The 27,000-nt window shown below is 40.2% G+C and overlaps 1 protein-coding gene across 1 annotated transcript in view; it reads right to left on the bottom strand.

The window, feature by feature from the left end:
• The window catches only part of NAV3 (neuron navigator 3), a 525,470-nt gene extending 499,942 nt beyond the window's left edge, over positions 1-25,528 (bottom strand). Inside the window, exon 1 of the mRNA XM_017733278.1 lies at positions 25,358-25,528. The gene's annotated coding sequence lies outside the window, so the exon portion shown is untranslated. The remainder of the gene's footprint in view (positions 1-25,357) is intronic.
• Between the last annotated feature and the right edge of the window lie 1,472 nt (positions 25,529-27,000).

The following is a 27,000-nucleotide window of genomic DNA, read 5'->3' as shown; positions in this document are numbered from 1 at the left end:
ATCGCTATAAGCTTTGACTGGTATTACCAAAGCTGGAGCAGCTTGTGAAGAACTGCAGCCCATGGGGGGGTACCCCCCCATCCTGGAGCAGTTCATGAAGGACTGTATCCTGTGGTAGGAACCCTAAGCTGGAGCAGGGGAAGAGTGGGAGGAGGAAGGAGCGGCAGAGATGAAATATTATGAACTGACCACAACCCCCATTCCCCATCCCCCTGCACCAGCTGGGGGGTGAGAGAGGTAGAACACTTAAGAGTGAACTAAGCCTGAGAAGAAGGAGGTGGGAAAAGTGGTTGTTAGTCCTGTCTTTGTCGCTGTCCTACTCTGTTTCTAACCAGGAGAACATGAAATTAATCTTCCCCAAGTTAAGCCTGTTTTGCCTGTGATGGTAATCCGTAAGTTACCTCCCTCTCCTTATCTCAATACATGAGTTTATTTTCTTTCCCCATCCTGTTGATGAGGAAGAGTGAGACAGTGGCTGGATGGGCATCTGGCAGCCAACCAAGGTGAAAATTCCCCTTCCCTATAATAGCAACTAGTCCCCACCAATGGAAATAAAAACCAAAAAAGCACCTGCATAACCAGTTAGAGATCACTTACTCCAGCTCTCAGTGAACAGAAACTTGAGCATGTGGGCTGAACCATGGCCTGTCTGATGAGGGACCCACTCCTGCTTCTGCACTTATCATTCAGAAGACAATCCAAATCCAGCTGTGAGAAGGAGTACGGGACAGCACATTTCCAATTTGGTGGTTTTTCATGTTATCTTCATGTGGTGTTCATACTAACCAAACTGATTATTACAAGCAGATATTAAATAGCAGTTATGTTCCATGGAGAGCAAACAAATATTTTTCAGCAGGTGGAATATTTCACAGCAGCAGAAGGGTAACATACTACCAGCAGTGCTTTGGCTGGTTTATTTCTTTAATATGAATATATTGTTTTGAGAGGAATCCTAAGGAATATTTTAGGGAAAGGAAGAAATTGATATCTAAAGATCCTTCAAACTGAAAATCTATAAATCCTCTTTACAATCAAAGATGGGGTGAATGACAATATTACATATCGAAAGGTTTGGCTTGAGAAAGTTATTTCAAACTGAACCACACCTTTCCTAGTCAAGGAGCTTCACTTCAAAGGATACTGGACTAACAGCATATCAATTGTTGTATGCAGAATTTTTTCCCTTCCTTGTTTTTTTCCAAAGATGATTATAGAGTGGCATATGTGAGGGGGTACAAACTCCCTCTTGTTTCTGCTACCTTTAGCAACAACCAGTCAGTTTCCACCAAATTTTACAGAGAGAGGAAGTCAAAAATCTACTAAATTCCTACAGTGTTTTTGAAGACAGGAATCAGAGCAGAGCCATTAAATTTGATCAGCACCCCCACTGAGAGAAAAGCTAAATGCTGAGTCTGGCTTTCAACACACAAAGAAGAACCCACTCATATCAAAGATATGATAACAGAGACTAAATTGCCTTTATCCCCATCCAGAAAAGCAGATTTCACCTCTGATGAGATGCGAGAGGATCAAACTTCACTCCGCATGACACATGCACAGCCACACCCACAAACACTCTTAGTAAACCAGGCTTCACAAGCTTCAGTGCTCCTGAATGTATTTCAGTGTTAAAAACTAACATGGATTTCTCTCCTTTCTTCAGCAACAAAGGCACTTTAAGCTCACTTAAACAGTGTTCTTTTTTGGATTGACCCCCAGAAAGCTGGGGGACAGCTTCAAAAATAAAAATATCAAGATGTTAGTCAGCAGTCCCTGGTTTATTGGCTAACCTGACACAGCCTCAGTCTGCCCTAGGGAGAAAATAAGTGGGTGTGTAAATGCAAAACATAACATTTCAAGTAATCTGTTTTGAGGCGTAACAGCATTTGCCATACTTATTCAAAACCACAGATCATTTCCATGGAGAATACTACAAGACAAAAAAGATAAATCACCCCATTGCATGCCAAAACCCTCTCCATCTCTGTAGCAAGAAACTGAAGAAGGGTGCAAGCACAGGGATACACACCCAGGATGACCTGCACATATTCCCTCCTATAAATGTTTAAGTAAGTAGGCAATTTTAATCTCAATTCTAAACTCATACTGCACACTGCCATGCGAAGACAGTTCCTTCTTCCATACAAAGTTGAAGCAGCTTAAAGCAAGATTCGAAATCTGGTAATTTATGCCACTTTATGCATTTGCTGACAGGAATACAATTCCACAATTTTAAATGATTTCCTGGGGTCGCTCCTGCATGTTGCCATATAAAACAGTGTCAGTATTAGTCCCTTGTGCTGCAAGAGGGCATTAACACTACTACATCAAATGTGCAGTGTCAACAAGTAAATCAGGGATAGGAGTTGACGAGCTGAAAATTGAACCTACCTTTCAGTACGGCCGGAAGACCGACAGGCTGGATGGTTACCATAGTAATCCTGTGGCAGCTTCAGATTTATTGCCTTGTAGTGCACAGTTACAAAGGTTCTTCAGCTACCTTCTGCACTGCTTCCAGAGTCAAGAGGAATTCTATGATAAATGTCCACTACCCAAAGGATATATTCAAGGGGATGTAATGCAGGAAAGCTGTACTTTAAATGCAAATTACATGCTTTTTGCCCCTTTTAGAATATTAAAGAGCGATTTCAAAGGAATGAAAACAAAGAACTCTGACCTCTGACACCATGATTCTTTGCTCTACAGATCACAATTTTCTGTGGGACTGCCTACTGCATATTTAAGTAGCATGAAACTGAAAATGAGGCAATAAATTCTGCTAAAGATAGTCTGAGTAATGCATTGATTATGAAAATAAGCATACAACTGAGCAATTACTAGAGCAGGCAGTCACAGGGTCTTGTTCGGTATATTTAGATCATTCTGTAACCATTAGAAATTAAATTATTTCATTATATTTAATTTATATCCCTTTACATTTTCAATAACACAAAAGAATATTGCTATGTGGAATAAATATGATGAACCATTAGTATTCCAGTATTCACACACTACACCATAAAGAGCGTGCATTAATGTTACCAGATTGCATTAGATTTTAGTTTACCTCCATGATAGGCTTTAAAGGAAAACACTGATAATTTGCCTTTTATTACTACCCTAAATATTTCTTGCTACTCTGTTCAGCCACGAATTGAAAAAAGCAACTTCTTCTCTTGTTAGTAAGCATTGCAATTCATGAAGTATTCCATTATATTTTACTGGATTTTTTATGTCCATAATTCTCTTTGATTGCACAGCAATAAAAGGCTGAGGGAACACAGGCTATCTTTTCTACCAAGTGCAGAGGCACCATGCACTAATTTGTGTATTAGCAATTCCCATGTGGATACTACATTATTGATCCTGCCATCTAAATTCCACTATATGACAGGAAGGATATTGTGTGTAGGATTAATAAAATTATTTCCTTGAGCAATATTTTTTAAAGCATTGATTGTGTACTTTTACTTCAGAAAAGCTTCTCACAAATGTACATTACAGTGTGAAAACAAAATAGTTCTGTGGTGCAACATAGTAAATACAAATGAAGACATGCTGTGTGACACCAATTCTGCAATACGCCTGTGTATTAAAACATCAGGCTAAAACTGCTTTTAAAACACAAAGGGAGATGCATACTTTATAGATGGTTCATGCAAAAGGACACAACACTCATCTGATTAATAGAACACATATTGACATTGTAAGGTATGCTATCCCAAAGACAAACAGCATAAGGTTTACAGTCTGCTGTTTGCGCCCATGCAGTCCAAATTTTGTGACATTTGTACTGCAGAAACAGAGCCCCCCTTCAAGTGTTTCCTTTCAGAGACAAATTGAAAAAACATTATCAGAAGTGTCATCTCTTGCTTGTAAGATAAATAAAGGGGAGATTTTGGCTGGCTTATCAGCCAAACAGAAACACTAAGACACACTTAGGTAGGGTTCTCTGTAAGAGACGGTTACACATGAGCGGATGCCATTTTTCATTCAATCTGGGCTGCCCATTCTGCCTTAATGGTGACCTCCTCAGAAACCACCCCACTAGAAAAATCTGTTTGCTTTAAATCAAGTATATTTTGAAACAAAAACAGATGAAAAGAGAAGATATAAAAAACAAACAAAAAAAAAAACCAAACAAACAAAAAAAAAAAAAAAACCACAAGAAAGAAAAAAAGCAGGGGGAAAAAGCATGTATAAAAAACCTCTAAGAACTATATGCACCCCCTCTCTGCCAAGCCTGGCTGCAGCTAAAGCAGCCTAAATGAAATGAAAAGTTTATCAGGTCAGGCCATGGCTCCTGCCTCCATATGTCCTTTCCCTCACAGCATGTTTTTTAATGACTTTGTATGCAGACATCAGGACTGAGCAAAGGGAGTTCTACACGTGGCGCCAGGATCTGTGGCAGTGGCAGTGGCTCTGGGCTATGGAGAGGCTCTGGATGGGGGTGTGAGTGTGGGTGTACCAGCCCACGTGCTGACTGTTGAATGCTCTGCTGTACAGGCAGCAAAACCCATCCCTGCACCCACTGGGGCCAGGCCACCTGATGGAGCCAGTGCCGAAGCTCCTCTGCTTCCTCTCAGCATCCTCAAAATTCCTCCGGCAGCAAAGGAAGTGCAGGGAGTGAGCAAGGCTTCATCCTGGTCTTTACTTTACTTTTTGTGCTCACCAGAGGTGTGGTCTTCATGGTTTACACACAGACCCAGAGACACTGAATCTACAAAGCTATCATACATTATCGCAGCTGGTGATTAGTTGTATTTCTGTCCATTAATTGCTGTACTATGGGTGGGGGGTCCTTGCACCCCCCTTACCTGGTCCCATGCATACCCATGCACAATCACAGAGTCCCAACTGTAGTCCTATTTCTCCTACCAGATTTCAGCATAATATAAAATATAAAAAATATATATATATTCATATATAAAATATAAAGCTACAAATCTCACAGAATATGTTCCTTACTGATGATATTCTCCTTATAAAAAGTGTGTTGCATGGAGGGATCTATAAGAGTTCTCCCAAGACCAAAGCCTGGTTAATGCTCCTCAGGAATGACAGGTTCAATCCCACATCATTTCTTCCTTCGGAGCAAGTCCCAGAAAATTAATTTCTCAGTAGCTGACTGAGAAGCACAGAATCAGGCATTATTAGAACTGAAAGATGGCATTAATAAAACATAAGGAGTAGAAACAGATCAAATATGTAAGACTCAACAGCTAGTTGTCAATGAATTCATGTTGCTCGTCAGACACTATTACACGCTGTTCTAATCACTCTCACCAGGAAACATTTCAATGCACTATATTTTAGGTCACAAAAATATTTATTTCTGCTTTATGTAAAAATTATTACCAAACATAAATGCAACTATATGTTTCTTTTTCTCTCCTTATCTCTCCTGGTCAAAAGAACTTATATTCTGCAAAGGGCAGGAAAGAATCAGGGATCAATTCTCCTTATTGACTGTATACACCAGCCAATGCTTGGTCCTTTTCTCTCTGTGCAATGACAACAATGTGACATTTCCAAGAAGCAAAGTTTGCTGACATCATGAGCCACTTTAATGCCATTTTCTGTACCTCATTTATCAGCAGCCATTTAAGTAAAAGGCTGTGAAGGAAAACAGAACTCTGCAGACCCCAGGCTTTGCCCAGAACTTTGCCTACCTTTCACAGACTTGGGACAACCCAGTGCGAGGCTTGACGCAGAGTTTGTGCAGATCAGCAGTCTCATTGTTTGCCATGCTGCAGATAATAAATATAATAATTTTTGCTCTGCACATGCAATCACAAGATGCAGTGTGAATTGAAATGAGCTGACAGTGGGACACAGCCTTTACTCTGCATCTGAAGCTATACAGAAACCATTAGCTTTTTCCTCTGCAGGAAAAAAACCACTGAGATAAGTGAAAAAATGCCAGCTTGTGGGTACTGTGCTGCTGACTAGTCAAAGCATTTAGGTCAGCTCGGTACATGTCAGTACTGACATCAGATGTGGACAGTGAGAAACTCTCAATAATAAGAGAGCTGGGCAGCAAAATTACACCAGTGTCCAGTTAGAGAAAACCTTCATAACCTTTTCTGGTTCTATAATCCCTGGCAGGAGAAGAGGTTGCTACTGAGGAAGATGGCCTGTGAAGCAAAGAGAAAGGCACAGGGATCTGGTTATACACACATCTACCAAGGACCTTATGATATCCTTTCAAGGTCTGCTCCTGCAGAAAAAGCTTTGTGGCATGGAAACAGGCATGAGACCCATCTCTTCTTCCTCACAAGAACTGAGGAGTAGTTCAAAAGAAGAACAGAACTAAAAACCTTATCCTGCCCAGTAATTTAGGGATAAGCAGAACAGGGATAAGTGAGATAGGGATAAGGGACAAGTCCATAAAAGTTGTGGGCTAACAGTGGTGAGTTGAAGGTGATGCTTGAGTCACTGCCTCATGACCCAGTATTTGATTAAAAAACAATAATCAAGGTTACCTCCCTGATTTAAAATTGAATGTCCAGTACTCTTAGGAGTCAACATAAATAGAAGAGCATCTATTGGCAAAAATAGAGACATTGTCCAGCTGATTCCAAACACAATGGAAAAATGTATCTTGATGATAATTTTAAGTTTGTTAACTGAAAACTGTGGTAGTTTATCCAGGGCTGCTTTACTGGTGTGCCGTAAGCTACTACTATCACTCCAGAGATTATAGAAATATTTCTGTTCCTTTCAAAATATGATTCAGTGTGGGCAGAGTCCTTCCCTGCAAGTCCTTCCTTCCTGGCAGGTGAACTCATACAAAAAGGAGGCTTTTGATCATACTTAGGAGAAAAACATTTAATGACAAGATGCTTTCCCCTTCCCTCACTTCTCCAATGACATGGGAAGACTAAAAATGTCAACATGCATCAGTGGTTCATAAGGTGTGGCCATTAGATATGAGCCAGGTAATTTTTTCTTCCCATGTGAGTAGTGATGCAGGTGTACTGAGCAATATTTCTTGTAAGGCATTTTAGATAGAAGCATCAGTTAAGACTGGGGAGCAATCAGCATATAAACAGAAAGAATAAAATCACTTAGCACTACCCAACCTCTTGGATTAGTCATAATTGAACGACTAAAATACCATCCAAGTTGCAGAGGAATTTTCATTTTTGCTTCTGGTTTAGATGACAGTGATGGAGCAGTAAAGTCTGCAGCTAGGATGAGCACAAAAGACAAGGTGCCTTCCTTCTTTTCCACCTCTCTGCAGCCAGTGTGGGATCTTTGATCAGACTTCAAAAGCCTTAACATACTCTGTTACAAGCTGAATCAGCATGTGGAGGATAAGGAGCGAGGGAATGAACGGGATACAACCAACTGAAAACCTGCTCGGTTCTGTCTGATTCTGAAAAGATTTCCTAGTTACAGGAGAGTTCAACTCATTCACATTCAAGCCCTGAAAGAGTCTATTTTTTCACAGCTTCTTAGCTGCAGTGGGAGAGCAGCCCAGAGGAGTGTTAACACTTCCTTTGTTCCCAAGACCTGAACTTACCTAAATTTTCTCATGCAAACAGATTGAGAATTCACTTTTTTTTCTTATTGGCCATTTTTTTAATCTTTTTTCATCTAGCATGACTCTCATTGCCAGTAGTAGCCTGGAATAGCTGCCCAAAATCAAGAAACAATTACATAAACATTGAAGAAATTAAGCACTGTATTTTCAAGTGCATCACCTTTGTCCCGTTCTTATCAGAAAACAAAGATTTGATACATACATTTCATTCAATGCTCAAACTACTAAATACTAAAATACCTCATGATAACATAGTTTTAATTTTCAAAAGTCTATTCTGGTACAATTAATTAATTATTATGTGACTGAAAAAAGATGAAGTTAGTATTTTGGAAACTGGAAAATGAGCACCTAACTCTTGGACTGCTTAGGCACAGAATCACTCTAGAAGTCTTCAAAGCTTAACTAGTTTATTGTCTGTTGATTTTAGCAGACTGTAATTTGGTCACACAGGAGAAAGAGGTTTCCTATTATGGAAAATACGTACGTTGTTGTTGTTGACCTCAAATTACTATATTGTGCAGTGATTCCTGCTAATAATAGAGGCAGCATTTGACAAGTGCAACATGATGTAGCAAACATCCCATTGCTAATCCACCAGGGCTGTAAATATGAGAACTATTGTCTCAAAGTCAGAAAATACTGAATACCTAAAATATATTGCAGGAGTTACTGCATCCAGTTACTCAAGGTGGGTCCTTCAAAAAATTTCTTCAAAATATTTAAAGGGAATTATTTTTATTTGTGAGGATGTGAGCCGGGTTTAGCTTAATGGCACACAGGAAAGCATGCTGAATGAAGAAACCAACTGGAGGGAGCACTGATTCAGCTGAACAGTAAAGTAATAATGCTGATCATCTGCCCTCAAGGCATTGTGGTTAAATTTCTGACATTGATGCTTGAGTTAGGAATCATAAGTGGGTGATACATGTATACACAGAGAGAGAAAATTTCTTGACTCTGGTATATCTAAACAGGGAGTTGGTACTTTGGAGCTGCTGGTCTGTGGGTTTGAAAGAGTAGGTGGCAGTTATAATGCTTTAGTGTTATGAAGCAGATTTATTCCTCTGGATTATGGTTTTCATTAGGATTTACGAAGATTGTTGTTGCTATTCCAGCTTCTCATTGCATACAAACTTGCTCTTGAACAAGAATTTTCTTGCCTCTTTCAGAAATGTCAACAGGAAAATATTTTACCCAGCCAGCTGAGAAAAGTGTAATAAAATCATAATATGCATTTCTCATTATTTTAAAAAGAAATCTTTTATTACTCTTGCTTTGCAATAACCCTCAGAGCATTTTAAGACAAGATGTTAAAAGATGATTGGAGTGACCTTATAAAAAGGTTTTGGTCTTTTTGAGAGTTAGGGTGAAAGTCAGGTCCCATAGAAATTACTTTCAGTACTACCAAATAGTGAGGTAGTAAGTAAAATAACAGAGTTTAACTAAATGCTAAAGTACTGTGCCTGTATGAAACATTAGGCACACAGAAGTCCTCCTGAATGCTAGGGATGTCATGCAACAGGAATGATGTCTTCTTTCACATTTTCCTGTGCCATGATTCTTCAATGTCTGCAGAATAAGAGAGAACAGACCTAGCACAGAGAATAAAAGGTATTGTTTACATGTTATTCCTGACCCTTTAACAAAAAATTGGGGGGTTTAAAGTGAAGAATGGTCTGCACTAACAATTCATGTCACATTACTGATAGAGCACACCAACTTTCAGTCACTTCATACTATGGAGACACCACACTACTAAAACCCCAGCAATATTTTCTATTACTAACAAGGAGTGAAGTCCAAAAAATGAATAACTGGGACATTCAACTCCAAGATATGTCAGATTGGTTTTTGTATGTGTTTTCTGTCCATGCATATACACATGCCATGCACTTATTTTCCAAATCTTCAAAATAGGAATGCAAAACAGTGCCATCTGGGCATTCCGTTCCCTTGTACCCGGGAGTTTTAGGACAAGCTGACAAGACGCATCAGAAAACCCAATGGCTGTGTTCCTTCTCTATCCCAAACAATAGATAATACAAGAATAAAATAAAAGTGGATCTTGTTAGAGCAACTGCTGAGCATTGCACACTAGGCACGGAGTGCCTGGACTGCAGAGGATGTGCCACGTTGTTATGGTAACAAGATAACAACTTTGGTGCACACAGCCGCCACTGTCACCTCTGAGACTGAAATCCAGATTGGCTGGGGATCTGCCCCCTGCCTTGCCCCACCACATCACTGCAAGTGAGACCTAGTGTTGCTGTCCCAAAGTGCAGTCCAGGACTTGCATGACACAGGCAGGGAATTGACACCCTTCCCTGGATCTCTCATGGCCTCCCCACGATCCTCAGAGTTCGCAGAAGAACCTGCTGCAACTGCCAGGACATTACTGGATATGGTAGAAAGTACACAGGCATGACATCTCCAAGTCACTGTCTATCTCTAAAGATATCCATTAAACCTACTGACATTTTGGCTGAACTCAATAGGTAGATTGAATCCCTCATTTTAAACAAAGATGTATAGCACTCCCCTGCTTATGTAAAAGATGCAGAAGCCATTTTCTTTCTACTAAAAATAGACACCATTCATTCTATCAAGTCTTTTGTCTCATTGCCTTACACAATGAATAGTTGGTCCAGTCTATCCTCTGCCAGCAGAAGACTGTTTCACTCTCTTCCTGTGTCCCAGCTTAACCTCTCTCCCTTTGCCCCATAACCTTCTCTCCAACTACTTATTTCATCATTGTTACTTTGGTATCTGTGTGAGAGTTTGGATGCTGGGTTCCCCGGGACACAGCATTGCTGTGGGCACCTGATGCAACCCCTTTGCTCCAGGTGTAATCACAGACAACAGCTTCCAGCATTTAGCTCAGCATGCATTAAGTAAAAAGTATTTTCTTCATAATGCCTCGCTGCTTTGACCCCTACTTTTGCCACTGCCACACAGAGAGCTACAATGAGAGGAAAAAGTGGACCTTGTTTGACCTTGGCCAAGAGCACTTGCACATCTTTCCAGGCAGGTTTCTAGGAAGATTGCCTTCAGAAACAGTTATATTGCCCATAATCACTGCAACTGCCTGGCACTGGAAAATTAACTTCCCATTCCATACATGAAAGTGAGGTGCAGCACACAAGGATGTCCCAAGGAGCAGATAGCAAGAGAAGAGAGCGGGGAGCACTGCTGACATAGGCTGTACAGAAAACCTGCACTCTCATCACAGCTCCATGTGACACCGCCCTGAACTGTCACCCACTGTAGCCCCAGTGACACTGCAAGAGCCTTGCTGCAGGGTGGTACCCGTTCTTCTCTGAAGGGCTCAGGTACTCAGTCCTGCAGCTGTTCAGAGACAAGATCTTCCAGTGGTGGCAATGGCTAACAAGTACCAATTTGGCACCACAGTGCTTGAGTAAGGATCACTACCTGAGGATCAGAGGCTAAAGGTGCAGCATATAACCCCACAATGTGAGATGTCCTCAGTAGAGAAAAGATTATGAGTGATGGTCACATTGGAGAAGGATGAGGATGAAAGGCATTTTGCAAACTTCTGCTTTGAGGCCTATTTTTAAATATGATGTATTGGCCTTGACCTATTTGTGCGTCTAGAGAAATTCCTTAAAGAAAATGGATAAGAGAAGAGATCATTATAAAGATGAACACCATGTGAGCTTTTTCACTTAATATTATCTTGGGAAACCTCAAAAACCACAGTTGATATAACTAAAGACATTTTAGAATCCCTGAACCCCTATGTTACAGGAGAAGCACACACTGCACAAATGTACAGCAGCAAAAATACCTGCTTCTCACAGCATTAATTCCCTCATAGAGTAGCTATCATAAAAATGTGCTGGATTTTAGAGGAAAAAATCCTGCTTTGCTCTGTAAGCCTGCTTCTTTGAGTGTGAAAATACGTAATATTTAAGAAGCTCAAAGTGGTTGATGTACACTGACCTGGCACTGGGAGTGAGGCAGTTGGGGCAGCTCTATCCAACATCTTTTGCTGAGTTCCTTCTACAGCAACAAAACTACAGGAGCTAAGATTGATTTACATGGACATTTACCAATTACATGGGCTTACCTAACTTGGTGATTTTTTTGACTATGTGTAAATATAAAGTAGAAGCATAGTACGAAATACTAGAAAACCAAGCTCTGGTTATGGTACAGTAAGCTAAAAATTCTATATATTTAAAGTTCAGCTGACCTGCTTTGGGCAGCAACAGTTTCTGCCAATGGAATGCTCCTACCTCTGGGTTCAGCTGTTCTTTCCTCTTAAAGCTTTCTTTGCTAACACAGAAATCACACTCCTCTTAGCAGACCTAAAGTGATGACCCTTTAACTACCCAGTAGTTTATATGCATTTTTGTGAGAGCACGGAAACCTGATATTTGAACCTGAGACAACACACAAGTCTCACCTTAAAATAAAAAAAAAAAACCAAAATTGATAAAAATCAGAGATGGTTTCTATTTTTCCTTTTTTTATTTTTTAAAGAAAGGCAGGAAAGATGTCTATTTTAAGATTGTTCGGATGCATATTATTTTAATTAATAGCAGAAAGTTTTGGGTTTTTTTTAAATCAGCCCGCTTTCCAGAAAAGCACATGTTTATTACATTCCCCTGGCTTTTTTTATTGACTTTTTTTCTATCCTACCACTTCACCCTTTTCCTCTTTTCACTTCTTTCCCATTATGAGAATTAAACTAATTTGAATCTCTCTGCTGAGGGAAGATTTATAGGGAAAATTCTGGTCTTAACACATGCCATAAGCAGGCCCACACTCACTCTCACCTTTGCTGGTCTCTCAAGCCATGCTTGAAGTATTCTCAGCCTCTGGCTCCCAGCTTCACACCATGTTGGGGAAGATGAAACAGAAAAGCATTGTAAATATGATTGCCTGACAAAAGATTTTGGGAATATGAAAACTACAGGCAACATCGAAATGAAAGCCACTTTTGAAATACCAGGTCTTAGTTACTGAACAACTAGAAAACAATGGTATGGCCACTGAAGATAATCCCCTCTTGATGGAACAATACCCTCTGCTTGCAAACAGGTCCAAGGGTCAGAGCAGACCCTACTAGCTCAGCAGAAGGGGTCCAAAGAGTAGTTTTTAGAAGTTAAGATGTAACACTCTATGGTAATATAAGAACTCTTATAGGCTGTATGTAAATGCTATAGGATTTGTATCTTGTATTAGATTGGTTAGTGACAATTAGAATATTCAGTACAGAAGATGATTTATTGTATTGTAACCAGGACTTCAGACATTCTCACTTCCATTCTCTCTTCTCTTCCACTTCTATTTCATTCCTCACTTCCACTTCTATTCACTTCCTCTTCATTCTTTTCCTTCCTTACTTCCACGCTTGCTCTTACACCCTCTCTCTCTCTCACCCGTCTACTCTCTTGCTCTCTTGGGCCTGCTCAGAGCTGAGTCTGGCAGCTCTGAGCAGTGCCCCTATACCCACGCCCTTTACAATAAACCCCATGTGTCCCAAGACCTGCCTATAGAGATCTCTCCGTCTCCGTCTCCATCCGTCCCGCCCGTAACCTACAACACCAGGCTATAATCACAGCAGCATTTTGTTAAACCTGTGCATTCCGGCTGAAAATGGAAAGGCCAAGACAGGCCCTAGTCCATTAAGAACAGAAGGATCAGGACCTCAAAGTGTATTCTGAATTGAATAGGGAGCCACCAGAATGTGCAGAGCATTAGTGTGACATGCTCCTGGTGCTCCTTCCTCCCCAAAAGACACACCATTTGTACGCAACTTTTAGCAGTGGCTTTCACCTCTGCATCTTATGTCTTTGCCATGATGCCCTAAATCTTAAGTTATATGAAACTGGAAGAGATTAGCAGCTTCTGTTTCATCAATTATATTACTTTTAATTGCCTTGAAGGATTCATTTGTCTTCACTCCAGTAACCTTTGGCAGCAATCAGCAGTTCAAACACCACACATAGCAGCTCTTTTCAGTCATATTACAATTACTGAAAGGTCCTTAAGAAACAAAAACACTCTCATTCAGATAGCTTTCCAGATGTATTTATTTAAATTCCACCTCTGATAAAATTAAAAGATTAAGTATACTTCTGAGAAGCAAGAAAATGCTTCATCATCACCAGGAACTGGCTTTAAATTCTTGTCTATGTTTTACAAACTGCATAATCAAAGTTCAATAGAGAATATGCAAAGATTGCAAATCTATAGCAGACAGAGAAATTTACATAAATAACAGATATGAATATCTAATGTTTACAGAAATAAAACTGCATCTATGCAAACAGACTAAAGTCTACAACACTAAAAACCATTTCATTCTGCTGATTTTTCAACCCAAAGCTCATTGTAGGTGAATTTGTAGGGGACATTTCAGTCATGTAATGCAAGGAGAAACATCTATAGAAAAAACAATATCTATATATTGCTATGCCGTATTGCTAAAAGAAAATTGGATTAAGGATTGGATGAAAATGGGGATAATTTTGCCTTCAAGACCTTTGGGGTTAGAATCTCCCAGCTACAGCAGAGACCTGTACAAGTCAATGAGAACCTGGCACCCAAAGACCTTAAACAACCTTTAAAAATCTGTTATTTGATATCTCACCCTGAAAGTGGGAATTTGATTTTTTTTTAAGGGTCTCATGTAAAATACCAATATCAAATAATTGCACTGATCACACTGATTCTGCTCTGGAATTATGACAAGGTCACATACAAAGATGACAATTTACTTACTACTGTGAGTTAAAATTTGAAATAAAATAAGACTGTCAGCAGAGCAGTACTGAGCCCAATTCGTCCATCCTAGAGCTAGCCTGTCTCAGTGCATGACTGAAGGTTTATAAGCCAAACTGGATTCTTGCAAGTGGTTTCCACTGGGATGCAGCAGGAGCGTACAGGTGTGGCAGAGGCAGAATTTTGTCTAATACTCATTGTTTGGTTTTTTAAGGATAAAACACTGGTTTCACTAGTATCTGGAAGACAGTGACATCTTGTCACATTAAGAATACTGTCAGTACTCACCCAAAAACAAATGGGAAAGGGAACATGGATAAGCTAGCCCAAAAATTTCAGGGTTTAAAAAAAAAAAAAGTAAAAAAAGAAAGAAAAGCCCAAACCCCAAAATTCCCTAAAAAGCAAGGAGAACCAATACCTCACATCTCCAAACACATTGTGCTCGACAAGGTCACCCTCCTAATTCAGAGAATTCAGTTAATCCTCTGGATGAATGCAGCATGTGTTGCACTCCCAATGAAACCACACAGGCTCCAAATAAGAGGCCATCAACTATTGCTATATAAATGCAGTCAAATGGCTGGGAGCCTGAATAGCATCATTTAATATTTCCCCTTTCCAATAAAAAAACAAAACAAAGAGAAGTGTTTTACTGAAGGTGTGCATTGTTTAAAAGGCCAAAAGGTGCCTTTCCTTCTAAATTTTAAAAACATTAATCAAGAATGAAATAAACAACATGTGCAAGTCAAAGGTTAATATCCCAGGGTCTTTAATGTGCATTTACCACCCACTTCTTTTCCATTAACACCATCACCTCCTCCCTGTCTTTCAACACCCCTCCAACTATTCCTGCCTTGTGTCTCACTGATTCACACAACTGAAAAGTAGTAATTATTTTGCAGCTAATCTTCAGAATCTGCTGCACAGAAAACAGGGTTTGCCTTCTGTTCTAAAGTCTGAAGGTAATGACCACTAGAGAGAAGCAATTGTTTCATTTCTCCTCTAAAGTGTTTCCCTGGGTTTTGTTTGTTTGTTTAAAGATGAGAAGACCAGTTTCACTATTACCTTGAAGACACTGACATCATACTACAACAAAAATATCATAAACAAGAGAATAACCAAGGTCCATGGAGCAGATTTTGATTTTAGAGATAATGGCATTAGTCCAAGATAGATTTAAATGATTTAAATAATGTGACTGTAGAAATTCACCAACACTTTTAAGGATAGAGTATGGCTGTAATTATATCTGAACAATTAACCTTTACAATTGTGCTGTTTAGAATGCTTCTCTGAGTGGGTATGTTCTTAATAATTTGGCTGTTAATTAAAATTGCTATCTAAAGGGTTGTCAGAAATCTTCAGTGAAAAAAAATATATTGGGCTAGGGTAGAACCAGGACAAAATAATCCCTCTCTGAATGTGTTTTCCATCATATTCACTGGAAAAAAAACAAAGAAAAGCAAAGAGAGGAAAGAAGAAATTGTTCCTGTATGTTCTCTACTTATCTAGAAAATATAGAGCAGTATTTGAAAAATTTCAAAAGCATTTCCGTATCAGTAAGGAAAGGTACCGAAAGGGTAACAAGATAACTTAGATTTTTTTTCCTCTGTTCTTTCCTACAAGGTAGAATGAACCTATTGGTATAATACATCTTTTTCATTTCTCACACTGATGTTTTTTTAATTCTCCCTAAACTGTTTTCATGATTCTAAGCAAATCTCTAACATCATTACTTGTATTTACAGAACAAAGATTCTTCCCAAGATGTCCTTTCAGTGGTGAAAACAAAGGCTACTGTTTACTCAGAAAATATTTCTCAAACTCCATTAAATGATTATGTTAGAAAAGAGGAAAAAAATCACACCAGTGAGATTTAAACACCTGTACAGCTCAGTCACGAGAACCTCTGACCTCTGGCACATCAAGGCTCGTTGGAGAGACTGAGTTTGCAAGTTCCTCATTAGGTTGAATTCCACTCTACTGAACACATGCTTTGCTGAATAAAAAGACCACATGAATTTATAACTACTTTACAAGAGTAGCACCTTACACTAAACGTCTTTGATTTTAGCAGGTAGGTATCAAAAGATCTGACCTCTGACTATTTTCAGACAAGCTTCATGGTGAATACTCTCAAATGACAACTCATATTCAAAACCATAGATAAGTCTACAATATATAAGTCCAAAACACGTTTCCTTATAACTTCTGGCCTTATTTCACCACTGTACTTAGTCTGTTAACCTTATTGCTAAATATTCTTCTGTTGTGGAGTTACTCTGCATTACCCTGCACGGGAAGGCACTGCACATGTGCAGGAAGATGTACATTTTATGATTACTTTGGCCAACTCCAGGAATGTGTCAGGGGAGGCCATTTTTAGGCCATGTGGCAAGACAGTTGCATGTTCTGGTGCTCTGCAGACAGATTTCTTCGGCCTTAAATTCCAGAGCCTCCATATCTGCTATTTGCTCTCCTGCATGCTTCAGGCAAAAGGTTGTAGAGCACTGTCAGGATTTTCACATCAGACACATAGAAAATCTATTTCAGGCTCTCAAAGTGGAAAGTGGTAGTATACGTCATCTAACACTATAGGTCATTTTATCTCACAGGAGACATGAATGAGAGGGCTGGGTAGAAGGAATATTATGCCTCAAGCAGCTCCAGACCGGCTACGTCCTGTCTGCTCCCCGAAACAGCATGGGTACATGTAGGAACTAATACACTTATGTGCAGCTAGGAATGGGCATTTATATTTTTTCAAGCACACACTGATATCCAGCAATTTGGGGAAGTGGGCTTAAAAAAGAAATGGAAACAAACATCTTGGGTCCTCTTTTACTTTCCATTACTCACTGTTTCCAAAATTGCTTTTTTGGTTGTTGTTTTTTTTCCCTTTTTCTTCTCAAAATATGCCACATATTTTCCAAAAATTATTTTGAGGATCTATAGTGCTAACTTTACCAGCAGTGCATATGCATTTTACATAACTGAGTTAACCTTAGGCTAACCTTGACCTATGCAGTATTTGATGGCATACACTGGAAATCCTGTGTGCTGTGCAACAATGAAGCAGCAGGAACAAGGAACCTAACACCAAGCTTCATTTAGTATTATGTCATGTGTAACTCTCCTATTGGGGCTACAGAGAGACTGCCACGTAGTCCAGGTCCCGCAAGACAAATTGAGCTAAGAGATGATGCTGAGGCCATTGTTATGTCAGTCTAAGGCCATTCTGTAAGGGTTTGATCTCTGGAGGCCACCTCGCTCTCCCTCCTGAGGGAAATCTTACTTATCCCTCTCATTCTTCAAGGAGGGACATAGCAGTTCTGTGGCTCTGACTGTGTGAAGATCACAAAATATGTGTGTTGGAACATCAGAAGCATCTGCTTCTGGCAAAATGTAGTGCTTGCAGTCCAAATACCCAAGAATCTCTGCCACCTAATGGCTGGAATAAATCAGGCTTTGACTTGCACGCATTGACTGATCATCATAAAATGAAAATTATTGGAACTCAGAGCCTAAAAATCTCTGCATGAAAAACTAATGTGATATTACTAGAGAGAACAGCAGTTTGAAAATGGAAGGAACATGTGATGGGACTGGAAGCAATCTGCAGGTAAATTTCAGCTATATTCAGGTCACGAACTCAACTCCCTTGTTACTTCTGAGCCTGAAATTTATTTAATAGAAAGAAATAAAATGTGAGAGGGAAGGGAATAAATTATCCTATTTTAACATCATTGAATTATGTGCCATGAAGTTACTGCACTGAAGTTTTCATCAGCATGAGAAGAGGATGAGTAAGCTAGGGAGGAGCAGATTGCCAACAACAGCCTTTAGCTATACCATTATATATGCTTTAAAAAGTGCTTGTAAATTTGTACACTTGGGAATTTCATGGACCCACACCTGGTCTTAATCTGGTCTTTAATCATGTCATTGATGCTAGCAAATTCTTGCAATGATTCTTAATAACTAGGGAAACTGATTTTACTTTACACAGATTGAAAGCTGTTAACTACTTTGGTGTTCAACATTTAAGCCATCAGTTATTCAGTCTTGTAACCAGTATGGTTGCCTACCTTTCTAAGGCAGATTACAAACAATAAAGAAAAATTGAGAAAATAAACCAAGGAAATGCCCCAAATGACCACATGATATGATAGTGCTTTCCAGTTAGTCCGCCAGTTGTCCCCAAATCGGTTACTTCACATCCACAAGATAACTTAAGGGGCTTTGGGTTTTACCTGTAATGCAAACTATTTGCAATATGCTATGCAAGGAAAAGATTTGGTATAGATCCACAAAGTTCTCTTACAAAAGAGATATTTGTAAATTCCCCCCAAATGAAAATATAAATCAAAGGTATTTGAGTTTAATTTTCTATCAAAGCATACAAAATGAATGGCAAGGGAATGGGCTAGTAAGTAGCAAGAATTCTTAACTGATTCCTCTGTGGATGAGATCACAGAAAATTATCTTACAGCCAACCTATTGTAAATGAGAGAAAATTGTCAAAAAACAAATTACAGAGTTTTAGTCAAAACTGACTCAGTGGAAAAGTCAGTGTTTAAAAACTGACTCCATGAAAATAAGCAGCTACAGATAACAAAATAATCACGAGGACACAAACATCATTTAAAAAGCACTACAGAAAATGTGGATTTAAATGTTATTAGTACACTGTCATCCAAACTAATAGTGCGTCTACATTAAGCTCAAACTCTCACTTCCATCTTTTTTAGCGCCACTGTCACATTCAAGACTCCCACAACACTGCCATTTACCAGCAAAACATAGCTGAGTGATGCAGACTGTCATTTGCCTTTATCTGTTTATCAATAAAATGTGGTGAGGCACTAGTTACATGTATGAGCATGTACACTTCTTGTACTATGCTTATAGTAACTTGTTATAGAAGTCCTTTCTTTCAATTCCTTGTAGCTAGTTATTAAAAACTAACTAAACTGCCTTTTCAGTTCAGCATGTGCTGAGCATTTTCCAGGGATGGGAAACCTACCACCCTTCTGAGCAACCTCTTAGGGGGTTTACCACACTCATTGTGAAAAATGTCTTCCTTACGTCCAATCTAAATCTACCCTCTTTTAGTTTAAAGTCATTACTCCTTGTTCTGTCAGACAAACCCTGCTAATAAGTCTGTTTCCATTTTTCTGGTAGGCCACTTTAAGTACTGAAAAGCTGCAATAAGATACCTTTGGAGCCTTCTCCAGTCTGACAGCCCCAGGTCTCTCAGTCTGTTTTCATATGTGAGATGCTCCATCCCTCTGATTACCTCATGGCCCTCCTGTAGACTCCCTCCAACAGCTCCATGTCCTTCTTATGTTGGGGATTCCAGAGATGGATGCAGCAATCCATGGGGGGTCTGACCATAGCAGAGTACAGGGGCAGAATCACCTCCCTCAACCTGCTGGCCACACTGCTTTTGTTGCTCATGTCCAGCTTCTCATCCATCACTATCCCCAATTCCTTCTTAGCAGGGCTGCTCTCAATTCCTCCATCCCTCAGCTTGTATTGTGGCTGGAGATTGCCCAGCCCAGGTTGCAGCACCTTGCACTTGGCCTTGCTGAACCTCATGAGGTGCCCTTGGGCTCATTCCTCCAGCTTGTCCAGTCCCTGTGGACAGCATCCCATCCCTCAGTTGTGTCCACTGCACCACTCAGCTTGGTGCTCTCTGCAAACTTGCTGAGGGTGCACTCAATCCCTCTGTCTATGTCATTGATGAAGATATTAACCTGTATTGGTCCCAGTACAGACCCTGGAGGGTCACTCCTTGTCACTGATCTCCATTTGGATATTAAGCTGCTGACCACTACCCTCTGGATGTGACCATCCAGCCAATTCCTCATCCAACTAACAGACAATTCATCAAATCCATCTCTCTTTAATTTTAGGGAGTAGGATGTTTCGAGCAACTGTATCAAAGTCTTTACAGAAGTCCACAGGAATGACACCTGTAGCCCTTCTCCCACCCACAGATGCAGTCACTCCACCACAGAAGGCCACTCAGTTGGTCAGGCAGGACTTGCCCTTGGTGAAGCTGTGCTGGCTGTCTCAAATCACGTCCCTCTCCCCCATGTGTCTTAGCACAGATTCTATGAGTATTAGTGTTGGACAGAGGGAGGGAGAAAAAAAGCTAAACAGACATTGCTCTTATTTAGAAGTAATTCATCATCTAGGCACTGTATTCTGCTAACAACAAAAATCTCAGCAGGGTGGTTTTAAACTGGTATCTGACCGCTTGGGACTGTTTATTTCTACCCAGCTGTCCAGACTGAAACCTACTTATCAATGCAGAGCTTATTTGCCTCTTTGCTGAAATTATCTTCAATGCGCTGCCAAAATGACAATGTTGTGACAGTCTCTGAAGGTTTGCTTTGATTACCTCTGCACCATGGTGACACAGAACCACTGGACTGCTTTGATGCTCAAGAGAAAGGACAACAGGTTCCATAAACAGTGTTTTCTAGCCACAGAAGATAAACGAATTCCTCCCAGACCCTCTAAAGTAACAGCCTAGTTCACTTGTTACTGCTCCAGACTAAATCACTCCTAGTTTTTTTTCCTTAAAACTGATGAGTCTGCCTCTCTCTTAATAAGCAGCCTGCATCCCCAAAAAAGCCCTTTAAAAATGCCCTGTGCATCAATGCAGATGTGACATACTTCACTTTCTTTCACTTTTACTCAGTCTTACTGAGGCGATTCCTACATGCAAAGTTACACCCTTCTTATATTCTTCAGAATGATATTGTTCATTTTCCTTAGATATATCTTAAAGAAGTCGTGCCCCAAAATATATGAGCTCTACAGGAGTTTGTATCTGTGACATGCAGCTAAAGCTTCACAATTAAATAACAGTGATATTACTGGAGTCTCATATTGCCTAATAGTTTATAATGTAACTCAGTGCCTTATGCACGCTGAAATGCCTTCAAATAACTGCATCAGTGCTCCAGTGTCTTTTCCAAGATATAGTGACTCTTGCTTTAACTATTTTGGTGGCTTGGATGACTAATCAACTTTGTTGTTAGTCAAGACTTTCTGTAAGAATATTTGGATGTGCTACTTCCAGAAGAGCAATGCTGCATGAATTTGCAATGGTTTTAAATAGATCATAACAACCCTTATCATCTTAGGTTCTTCTGCAAATTCATCAGCTGTTCCATCAACAGTTTTTAACTGCCCGCTTGTCAATGTTATTTTAACTTTTGCCAATTTAATGTACTTCCCCTGCGTTATTGATTTTTAAAGCTTAATAACAACACATTAGGACATACTCCAAAGATCAAAGTTTTATAGTCCAGCTGGAGTTTTACCATAAAACCCATTCATCTGCAGTAAACAGAATTGTTAATAATGAACTATTAAACCAATTTTGGTTTTGACATGCTCTTCCAAGTTGCCATGTCACCTAGGACTGGTTTTCCCATTAACTTGACATTTTATAGAACAAAGGCAGACATGGACATCTATTTAAAAACAAGGTGGAAGTGAACAAATTGGCCATTAAAAGTTAGATGTTACATACACATTTGACAAAAAGTAACATTTCACTGTAAGAGGTAACTGACATCACCGTGAAAAAAGACAAATATAAACAAAACAGAACCCTTAATACAATAATGACTCCTGAAAAAGGTAATTGTACCATAATTTCATATTTGTAACTGTAAACTTAATTAATGCTTCATTTACAGATTGTAGCTCTTCCTTATGGACGATATTTCTTCCCAAACCTAAAACAGTGATTCTACTAGTCTTCAGCAAAACACTTTGTTTCAAGCAGCATCTATCATCTTGCTAATGAAAGTGTCAATAACACAGAGAGAAGCAGCACATTTTCCACAAAGAAGAAGGTACATATGTAATAAATCTAACATGAAAAATATCCGTTGTTTTTATGAAATGTAAACATATTTGATATATGTTCCCTCCAAATCAAATTATTTAGAACACTGCAGGATATCCCACTTAAAAGGACTCCAGGATTAGGTTTTATTTCTCTATGAGCATGGTTCTGAATAACCAAAAAAATTCATGTTTTCTATTTGTCACTGACAGGAGATTGATTAAAATCTGGGGAAACAACAACTGCTACTATTTCTGTCAGCTCTCAGTCAAGCATTCTCTCTTACAATTTTTAATAGTGCTTAGGCTTTTTTTAACTTTATGCAAATGTTTTTCTGACTCAGTATAAATATTAACTTTCTTTACTGACACTATTACTTCACCAGCTTTCAGTTACTTCTCAATTATTTGGAGTGTTTCCATCTGAAAGGTATCATCAGAGGCTTACCCTCCAAGCACCAACTGGGACCACCTCTGTTTCAAATTAGAGCTTAGCACCCACTGCTGCAGTACGAGTAAACCAAACAGTCATGACTGTATTGGGATGTAACAGAATACAATTATCATTGTTTAAATTAAGTTTGGAGATAGAAAGTCATCAGAGATTGAAAGTCATCAGTAGACATAATGGCGCGACCTTATTTTCTTGCTCACATTTCCTTTCTGTCTCTTGGAATTAGTCTAGAAGGACATTGCTGTCTCATTTGAAATATGTCTCCTGATGTACATGTCTGGATGTGGAATGCATTTGCTCTATGGAGCTTTAGTTCCCTGGACTCCACTTAAACACAAACACTGTGAACCAGTCCCTGCAGTAAGTGACATTTATCAGCCCGTTCCTGAGAGACCTGACCATCTCCATCCACAAAAATTAACAGTCAAAGCTCAGCAGATATCAAGATCCACTAGCTCCATTTCACACAAATCCCTGGAAAAAACCTTTTTTGCATACACTTTCCTGATATAGTTACATAGAAGGGAGCATTAGTGCTTGCACCATCCAACACTGTCCCCAGAGGACACCTCATTTGCATGCAGACAACCATGTGAACCAGTGCTCCAAGAAGCTAGTGAGGACCAAGAAGCTCTGTCAGAAGAAGGAGCAACTTTTTAAATGTTCTGTCCTGCACAGGGTTTCTGTGATGCCTCAAGGTAGTCCAAATCCAGAGGACTGAAAGCACATGGAACAAGGATTGGTGAGCCTTGGAAATGCTGAAAGATGGGACTCAAATACTGGTCTGCTAATGTCCAGTTGAGAAGAGAGGACAGCTCACACTGCCATTATCCTATCTGACCTTTTTGGGTTAACAGAACATTTGTCACTCAATTAAATAGATACAATTCTAAATATAGATAGGAAAGTGGAAAAAAACAACTAAGAGGGGCTATTTGTACGCAGTCATTTTCAAGAGTAGAAAAGAAACATCAGAGTACAAGCAAAACATACCGCAATTACCAATACATATTACATATTTTACAAAATGTTTCTGCAAGGAAATTTTACCACAGTATTTCTTATAATGATTGTTAGGCAAACAGTGAGAATGTGGGTAAAGGTCTGATTTAACACTGACAAAATCCCAAGTCTTTTCATGGCAAGCATAGCATCGGGTCCTTGCAGTGTATATTACACTGACTGGCATAAGGAAAACGTAATAAAAAACACAGTAGTGGTTTTGCCCCCATCTTGCTTATTTCTCTGACATGACACATGAAGTTTATCTTAAAGAGACCCAGTTCTCAGAAGCCAGCATCCATCTGTGGTAACAATTTTCCATGCATACATTTATCTTTGCAGTAATAACTGATCTACATATAAACAAACCAGTTTCTTACATACAAATTCTAACAGCTCTCAGGCAGATTATTTCATCAGCACGTGCAGGCAATACCACGGGAGGCTAGTACAAAAAAATGCATATGCATCAGTGCAAGTCAGATTCACTGCTAAAAAACCCAGCTACACATGTCCCAGCTGTACACCTCTAATCCATCTCAATGTGGAGAATAACTGCAAAATTTAGCACAAATTAGATAACACTCCTCTAAGAAAATGAGAAACTCTGTATTATTACATCCCTGTGTTACCAATCAAAGATAATGAATTTTTGATCCTCTGCAGTATAAAGCACAGTACTGCCAGCCATCTAAAGCGAACATTCCCAGACACTGAAACACATCTGTAAATATTCTTGCCCAGGGTGCTGATCTCGGTGGCAATTTCTGGCATTGACTCATGTCTACTTTTCCTAAATCCATACCAGTAAAATCTGGACAAAACAATAGCTTTATGAAGGATTCTGTTAATTCCTATTAATTACTGCAGCTAGCTGTCCAGCAATGTAAAACTGGCATTATTTTTACAATTCTCTTAAACTGAAATTCAAACTAATTTCAGCTATTCTCTCATAGTATTTTTAGTTGAATCAATATCATTCAGCCATTTTGAAAGCTGTTATGACACACAAACTAATACTCACATGAACACATTCCTTAATACAGGAGAATAAAGGTTATGCTGCAACTCTTTTTTATATACATGCACTGTTTAAGTGTTTATTAGAGGAGCCCAAGAGGTCTATTGGTTCCCTCAATATACTGTAAGTGCTTTTCTCCCTGCAAGGTAACAGCCTCACATCTCCTGCAGTCTAATCCATACTGTGACTGATGGTGACCCCTCCTCACAATGCATGGCAATATTCAACAGTAAAAAGCCTTACAACTGCTCTGAATTTGGCCCCCTGAAGTCGTATTACCATAGGAGTTTTTGATTTTAACTGTGGTAGTCTAGGCTAGATAGAATGTGAACTCAGAAAAGTAAGTGTATTAAAAGGTTCCTCAATTCTCAGATCTGATTTTTGTTCATATTTAAAGCCCACAACAGTGGAAAGAGGAAAGAATTTTTTTTTTTATCCTTGCAGCACTTCAGAGTCAATACATTTACCAAGATACAATCTGAATTCCATTCTGATTAGCAGAATGGTTAGCTAATTGGCAAGCACATACAATTTAAGAACTAGATTTCGTAGATTAAACTCATTACTTCAAGCTTTTTATGTTAGGCTCTGAGTCCCCGCATAACCTCTTCCCCTGCCGATTATCTGCCCTGCTCCCTTTTCATATTTCATTCCCGTGCTTCGGTGCTGTAATCCAATGCCTTCTCTGGAAAGGTTGCCTCACCTGCCCCCAGTGCTTCCTCCTGTCCAGGCTCTCTCTCTCGCAACCCCGGCTCCTCATACCCCAGGCTTGACCCGAAGGTTAGGGCCGTCCTCTCTGAGCCACCAGCCCCTCGGCACAAATTACTTGTCTCGCTGAACTGTTACATTTCCCGGAATGAAGCCAGTTACCAGGCGGCGGCGGCGGAGCTGGTTGTTGATCTGTGATACCCTCCAGCTGACTGCCTTTTTAGCATGCACGATCTTCAGGCCACAGACTACGCCTTTCTTTTGTGTCTGGAAAGCTTGTAGCAGTTGCTGGGCACTAGGAACAAACCAACCTTTGTATTGGGAGCTACAAAAACTCTTCTCACCTAAGAGGACTGCAATCCCCGTCCACCTTCCCTAAAGAGAAAGATTTAAATGAGGTCCGGGGATGTTTAAGGATGAGTAGCCTACTCTGAAACAAGGCTTGTTTTCTATGTTGACTGTTTTACATTGAAAATAAAGCTCGTCAAAGGCTTGAAGTTGCCTTTACTTTGAAAGAAATACGTCATCTTCAAATATGCAAAGCAGGTTTACTGTTGATAACCCAAGAGTTACTGACCTTGTATTTCAGCTGTTCTCAGCGTGCACTTTGTCTTTTTCTGTAATAAGATCATCTTACCACCAGATGATTATTGATCACTTATGACAGAAACAAAAAGCCTTGAGCAGACTAATTTATTCATTGTGCTCATCCCCGCCCCTCCCCCCCCCCCAAAAAAAAAAAAGAAAGTCAGAGTCAGAAACACCAATTCAGGATGAAACCCAGAGAGCTAGGGAAGATGGCAAGCAACAATAAGTTTTACCAGAGACCTGCTTGGTGAACAGCTACCACCTGGCCATAGCAATGGCACTACCAACCGAGTATGATCGCAACTGGAGTAGATCCTCACCACCTAACCCACACCTGCTGGGGCCTTCCCCGTGCTGCCCACCCAGGAAGGGGAGACAATGCATGGCTGCAAGAGAAGGCTGTGGAGCAGGGCTGGGTGGCTCAGGACCCATGGGGCCATCAGCCCCCTTGCCAACCCAATGCCGAGGCAGGGGCAAGATGTATCCCCCATCCCCAAGTTCTCTGGACGGGCCCAGGCAGGTGAGCAAAGAGCAGGTCATGGACGGAGAAGCTTCTAGACTAACCTGCTCACAGGTTTCCACGATGTGCTTTCTCCCCTCTCGGGGGACCCAGACCATGACACCCGGCTGGGGGATGCTTTGGGCTGCTCTGCCCCGCTCCTCTCCGACGCGACGGCGAGGGCTGTCCCCTGCCCGCCCCAGCTGGAGGGCTGCAGAGGGCTGCGGGACGCTCCGGGCGGGGGGCACGGCCAGGGGCAGGGGACGAGCGGAGATGCGGCAGGTACCGGCCGAGCCGGGAACGGGCAGCCGGGTGGCTGTGTCCTCGCTCGCCGCAGATTTTAAGGTTAAGTGCGTGCGATTTCTCACCCTCACAAAAGGGAGGAGGGAGGAAAGATGATCAAGGAAACAAACCAGGCAGGGGAGCGATGAAGGGGAGGGGGAAGAGAAGAAAAGGAGGGAGAAACAAAGGGAAGAATAAAACCCTCTCCGGGAACAAGCAAACAAAGAGGGTAAAAAGAGCTCGGCGGTCTCCTCGGGAGGTTACCCCCC

This window comes from Corvus brachyrhynchos, unplaced genomic scaffold (genome assembly GCF_000691975.1).
Source record: "Corvus brachyrhynchos isolate BGI_N302 unplaced genomic scaffold, ASM69197v1 scaffold32, whole genome shotgun sequence".
NCBI classification, from domain to species: Eukaryota; Metazoa; Chordata; class Aves; order Passeriformes; family Corvidae; genus Corvus; species Corvus brachyrhynchos.
The sequence above is the reverse complement of the archived record's forward strand: the minus strand, read 5'-3'. Positions and strand labels throughout refer to the sequence as shown.